The following is a 7187-nucleotide window of genomic DNA, read 5'->3' on the forward strand; positions in this document are numbered from 1 at the left end:
CAATAAATACATTATTAAAAAAAAAAATGTTTAACACATCGACAGTTGCTTCCCACCAATTCTGTTTCATATTGAGCGTTAGGAATTTATTTACTCCAGTATAATATATATATTGAGTATATCCCATTTAATGGGTTAACTTAATATACACATGCTCAAATGCCTCTTATGATTACTGATTAACAATTATTATGACATCTTTTAAAGGAAAATCGAATTCTCTAACGATTTTGTACTTTACATTTGGTCGATATTTCACACCGTTTTAACAAAAAACGTTGCGCCTGAAAAAATAAAACAAACCACAAAGTATTAAATTTTTTCTTTTCTGTAGAGAAATGGACCATTGTTTATACTCAATTGTCCATTGCTTGTAAAGACTTTTTTTTTCTTTTGTTTTTCCCCAACTGGTCATTGGGATGTCTACAGGTAATCAATTTGATCTAACCAATTTGGAGGTTTGAGTATTAATTTCTTGGGACCGCCTTGATATATAAATCCATCCGCACAGGCCAGAAACGAACCAGTTAAAAGGCTTCTAAGGTAACGCCTCAACTCTTTCAGCTGCTACGGTTATATTTTCTATATGGAACATTTTTATTTGGATTCAAGAACCCCAAAATGTCGGATTGAAATTTTCGACAATCGCAATACCTTCCTCATACTATATATTTTATATAGTTTGAAATTTTCTACCGGCGATTCTCTGGCCCTTAACGTGTTAATAGTTGAATACCCGCTAACCCAAAGAGCACCCAACCCTTAAACATTTTGCCTTACTCTAAAGATAACACTGGGTGATCAAGCAACATGTGTTTAAGGGAACACCCTAAGGGCTTCTGTGTGAAACGTAAATAATGTCTAATATGTGTTGAGAACAAAAAACATTTTTTAAATTTTTACCCCTTACTTTCTTATTGTGGATATATAGGCTTACTTATTTTTGGGAGTGAGTTAGCGTTGAACTACTAATTCCTTGGTTTCGGTTCGAGTCTCACTATGACCAATAATTATTTATCCTGTTACATCAGCCGACATTCCTGGAGCACACCCTTCCTCAATAAAGTGACTACCTGTACCTTAAATGGGTTCAATAATCATATCAGCTTCTAATGTAACCGTCGGCTAAGAAACAACTTCCTTAGGAAGACCTGACAATGAAGCATAGACTTTTTTATTATGATCCTAGTCATTTCTGACATATGGAGAGGGGGTTCTCTGGAGTTTATCATCTTGTTCTAACCATGGTTGTGGTGGTTCTTCGAAATTAAAACTTAATCCTGAGGTCAAGTTTTCATTTCGTGGGACCGCCATAGTTAGCTCTTTAACCCGCTCGGCTTTGAAAGGCACAATGAAGCTATTGATGACTTGCACCATTAATGGAAATGATTCCCTTTTAAGCTGTAAAGGGGAATTGGTACTAATAATGGCTTTGTTGTACAGGCCCTCCTTAATTTAGAATTATTTTAACAGCTACTAGTTTTATTTCTTAAATATCAATTTTTTAAAAAAATATTTATTTATTGCTATTTATAACTGTACATTTAGTAAATTTGATCTAAGTTATAGGTGTGTAGAGAAACTACCCATTGGTAGCACTCAAATGACATTTTACATTAGCTGGTCTTGTGGCCATCTTCTTTTCAGGCGCCTCGGAGGATTGTCAGGAATAGAAGAGGATGCAAGGTTAGAAACTATGGGGTTTGAGTGGTTAGGGAGTTTATAATGGAAGGAGTGATATCTGGTTCGGGCTAGATCGGTTACATAGGGAACATTAAGGTCTTTTATGTATGATTTTATTTGTGACAAAGTAAGGAGCATTGAGGATTTTACGAAGGAATTTGGATTGTAAGGATTGAATACGAGAGGAATTCGAAGGTTTAGTGGAGCCCCACAGCTCAACTCCATATGTCTAGATTGGCCTTATTACAGTAATGTAGGTCAGTCTTTTGTAATGTGTTCGAAGTTTAGACCGTTTGTCTAGTAAGTGCTGTAATAGTGCAGTTTCCTGTCTTTTTAGTCTTGTGTGAGGATTCCAGGTTAATCGTTTGTCCAAATGTAGTCCAAGGTAGCGGATCTGTTCGACAGGGGTAAGAGTAACATCATTTAATGAAACTGTAGGGCAGTCAGTAGGTTTACGACGAAGGGAAAAAGTGATTTGATGGGATTTGTTGGAATTTATCTTAATCTTCCAATTACGACACCATTCTTCGAGGGCTGTGATATGGGATTGGAGATTTTGGGATACAATCAATGGGTTATTATTAACGGTGAGCACACATGTGTCATCGGCGTACCTGGTGAGGATAGTGTTAGGATTGGTAGGAATGTCAGCTGTATAGACGGTTTAGAGGATGGGACTAAGGAACACCACCCTACTACCTTGAGGAACACCAGCGGACTGAGAATAGAGGGATGAATAGGTACCATTGTGGTTTACTTGGAATAATCTATCAATGAGAAAGTATGTAGGAGGTAGGAATTTACGGAGTTTGTTAAGAAGTCCCGGGTGCCAGACTCGATCAGAAGTCTGGTCTACATCGAAAAAGACTCCCGCGCAGTGCATTCCGCGCTCCAAAGAAGACGAGACTACGTCCACTACACGATGACATTGCTGGATAGTAGAGTGGGATGTTCGGAATCCAAACTGGTGATCAGGGATTATATGATTGGAATCCAGGGTGGGGTATAGGCGTTTCAAAATGAGTTTTTCAAGGATTTTGCCCATGATCGGTAATAGAGAGATAGGGCGGTAGGATGATGGGTTTTCAGGAGGCTTTGGGGGTTTGGGGATCATTTTAACTATAGATAATTTCTAGGGGTCAGGAAAATATGTGGAACGGAGTACGGCGTTATATATGTAAGAGAGGAATAAGATGGCTTTCCGAGGAAGAAGTTTTAGAATGTGGGATGTTATTAGGTCGTATACAGGAGCTTTGCGGATAGTCAATCTTTGAATGATACTAGATATTTCAGAAGGATGAAATGCTTTAGGTGAGAGGATCATTTGGATCGGAATATTTAGTTCTGATTCAAGATGAATTGTGTTCAGGATATAAGGATGTGGAATAAAGGTTTTAGAGAGGTGTTGTCCGAATGTTTGTGATTTTCTACGTCAGTTCTGGTCCAGGTTTGGGATTCGGTGAAAAGTGGTTGGTTAAAATCTTTGAAATTGACCAATTTTTTTAGTGGTCCTCCATAATGATTTGTTAGTAGTTGTAAGATTTTAAGTAAAGTCAATTAAATTTTGAATTTTGTATTTTCTGATTTCTACTTTTAGTTTGTTAGTCAATTTGGTCTAATACGTTTTGTCAGTTGGATATCTGGTCCTATGCCACTTCGATCTTGTTTGGCGTTTTTCCCTTAATAAGATACGAAGATGCCGTGGCAGGTTATTTTGTTTATTGTTATTAATTAGCCTATTAGCCGATGTGTTGTCAATTATATTTGTTCTTATTGATGATGTGAGTTTTTCAATAGCTTCATCAATGTCTTGTTTTGTCTTCAGTCGAATGTTTAATTCCAGTTTAGTAAATATCAATTAAGTAATTAATCTGTAATTGTATATTTTGATGGCTTATAGAAATAAACTACTCAAATTTGCGTCAGAAACTTCGAGTTGTGTCTCTTTTATTATTGATGTGCGGTAAATAAATAATTGAGGAGTGGTCTCAGCTCTACAGATTTCATCGACTACCATGATTGCTTCTCTTTTCTTCGACGCTTTTATAAAGATTTCCTTTCATTCATTGCGGGAATAAAAGAGTCTCCCCCTTCCTCCTCGCCTTGAAAATATTGGGAAGGTTTAGCAATTACTTTGGGACTCTTTCAATATTTCACTTTCTACGACCTAATATTCTTCCAACTTTCAATGTATACAATTGAGATTTTTTATTTAATCTCATTCAAATATAGAATGTTATAAAATTAAATCTAACATTGATAAGCTTTATCGAAGGTAAACTAAAAGGAAATAATTAATAATATTTATTAATTATATAATAATTAAGTAAAAGGAAATTATAGAGAGTATACAAATAATTAGATATTTTAAAACAAGGGACTTACTCAGAGTGAAGGAGCAAGCCATAGTATAATAGATAATGACATTTCATCACGAAAAAGGCCAATAAAACAAAAGTTTTAAGAGAATTATATATAATCGCCGCAGTGCTTTATTTGTTATTGAAATTATTATGTGATTGAAAAAGAATTATTTTTATTAAATTAAAAATTTTTATAAACCTCTAGGGACGGGAAGGTGTCTGTCCTCTCTTACCCCCGCTGGGTACATCCGTGTTTGCCAAAATAAATTCACAAGATGTTGATTTCTACAAAACCTTTGGTATATGAAAAAATAGATCTCAGATACCATATGAAGTACAGAATTCTTCGAGCTCTCGGATCAAAGAAAATCTAAGTTTAGTGTATTATAACAGGAGAAGATGGTCGGGGGGTGCGGTCAGCAGGAAAAACACAAATAAACAAAAGAATTACTTATTTGTCCCCCCCCCCCATTTTAAAACAATTTTGGCAGAATAATTCTTTTATTTTTTTCTGCTGACCGTACCCTCGACCATCTTCTCGTCTTATATATCTAAGGTCAACTATCTTCACCTCATTGATGTATTATAAAGTGGTTTATAATGTTTGTCTTCGTAGTGGTAGCAGTTTTTATGATATTAGTTTATGAAATTTTGTATGAACAACTAGAAATCAATTCATTCTAGCAAATATCATGAAAACTTCTAGTCTCATGTAGATGAATGTTATTAACTACTTTATAGTAAATTAAACTAGCATTAATTTGATTGCTGGTAGACATCTGTACGTATAATCGTTTCTGTGATATTGTTTTTCCCAAAATAAATTAATTAACTTATGATTTTTCGTTATTTTGTTATAAATATATTTTTAAACACTGTACTTCGAGAACTATTGAACGTAAATAGCCTTATTAGGGGTGATATTTTATCAAATTGACTCTACCTTAAATGGATTTCTATTAGGTTTTCTTGTGCTTTAGGCAGTTTTAACGATATGGACCTCCGAATAAAAAATTAATTTTTTTTTAAACGTTTTGAAAGAGTTACCATTTTTTCTTTCTCCTAACTATTCTTGGTGGAGTTATCAATTTCGACTAGTGATTGTACATAGTTTTCATTAAATTAATACAAAATCGGGGTGAAATAACAGCCTTTTTTCGACTTCCACTTCCGCGCTTGTGCTTTAGTTTTAAAGACTTACAATATAACGATGGAAAAAAATAATATTTTAGAATAACTATTGTGTAACATGTAAAGTGAAGGTCACAGAGAATGAATAAAAACGCACATTTAGCATTGAATAAATGGTTAAATAAAATGTAAATTTAGTATACTGTTCCTATATTTTTTGCCTAAAATTGTTAAGGTTTTGCAATGAGAAATATTTTAAAAGTACTTTTCTGAAAACTATTGCAATCGGATTAAGTCAATCAGTCGAGTGGAAAATTTGTTTTGAAAAGTATTGGAATATGAAACGAGCGAGGCTTAATAGTAATTCAAAGAGGAGGGGTGGGGAGGGGGATGGTAAGTGATGGTTGTGTAATGCGCGCTCTGCACCATATTTTTAAACCTGTGTGAAGTTGCCCCAGTCCTTCCTTTAAATATATGATTTTTTTAAGAGTTCTGGTAGCCCTCTTAAGAGTTCTAGAGTTTCCAATTATTTATAGAAATGGTTCCGTTGTTAAAAACATGATGCACGCGGCAACCACACCTTTTGTGCAAAGTTGATATCCTCCCTTTTTCTTTAAACTTTAGAACTTTTAATTATTAACAATAATTGTTAGAACTCTTAGGGAAAAGGGGCAACAGAACTTCGTGTAAGTTTTCCAAAAATGTTTAATTGAAGCTTTTCATATTGGGAGGTAAGTAAATTAAAAATTCTTTAAGTTCTGGTAGCCCCCCCCCCTAAGAGTTCTATTATGGCGGCTACCACAACTCCAAAACAATTTCAAATATTTATAGGATGGAAGGCCAACTCCACAGAGATCATTTTTTAATCATGGCGTGACTATATAAGAGTATTCAAAATTTGTAGTTATTTTAAAAATATTCTAAAGTATGAATTAAAAAAAAAATGTTTTACAACTGACAAAGGAGATTCTCAGAGGTTAAATTGTTTTTATCAAAAAAATGCTATTACCTCTGAGAATCTCCTTGGTGGAGGTGGGCGGGCATTGTTGTGAGTGCCTTTTGCAAGTGGCACTTGTTTATTTCAAAGGCTCACAAAAACACTCGTAAACTGGACCACGGGCTATTGACGTAATCAATAACTCTCCGTCATAGCTAGTCGATGACGTAATAACAACGGGACAATTTACCTGACGTCTGAACCTGTGGCGTCATTCGACCATTCCCCTTTCTCTGGCTGTTCAATGCTTTGATTTGAAAACATTTTTTTAAATATATTTTATTTGACATACCTTTAATTTTCTTTCTCTTTGTTTTACCATAACTTTAATTTTTAAATTAACATATTCATGCTTCTTTTTTTCTTTGCATTATATAACTTTATATTTTTATTTCCTTAATTATGTTATTTTACTTACATATTTAATTACCTATATATACGTTTTATTTCCCACTTCTTTCATTACTTTATTTTTATCTAATTTCATTCAGTACAATAATTTACTTTAATCATTCTAAATGGAGTTGACTGTAGCAGCGTGTTAACGCGCCTGTCTACCAACCCATAGATTGCGAGTTCGAGCCCGGACCTACCCGGGATTTTTCAAGCATAAAAATTACGCAATGCTTACTAACAATCTCCCCCCGGGCATTTGTGAGTCCCGTTAGCCAATGAGTGGCACTCACAAAAATAGGCGTGAGAGTGACGGACCCACTCATTGAAAATTACGTCAGGAAACGCACGATGTAATTCTTAAATACATCGCGCGAGGCTTTGGGCCTCCATGGTCTGTCACGCCAATGAAAAAAAAATCATTCTAAATATCCTTTTATTCATTGGTTGTAATCTTATTTTTTGTTCTTAGCCCTGATGAATGCTAGAAATTCTAGCCGAAACGTAGGCACTTTTTAAAACTTATTTGTGTTATTCTCTGACCGCATCCCCAACTACCTTGTCCTCATATATACTATCCACGGTCAACTATGTTCTCATCATTCATTACCTTCAATTTT

The sequence above is a fragment of the Halyomorpha halys genome, unplaced genomic scaffold, assembly GCF_000696795.3.
Source record: "Halyomorpha halys isolate HHAL.00 unplaced genomic scaffold, Hhal_1.1 Scaffold1583.1, whole genome shotgun sequence".
NCBI classification, from domain to species: domain Eukaryota; kingdom Metazoa; phylum Arthropoda; class Insecta; order Hemiptera; family Pentatomidae; genus Halyomorpha; species Halyomorpha halys.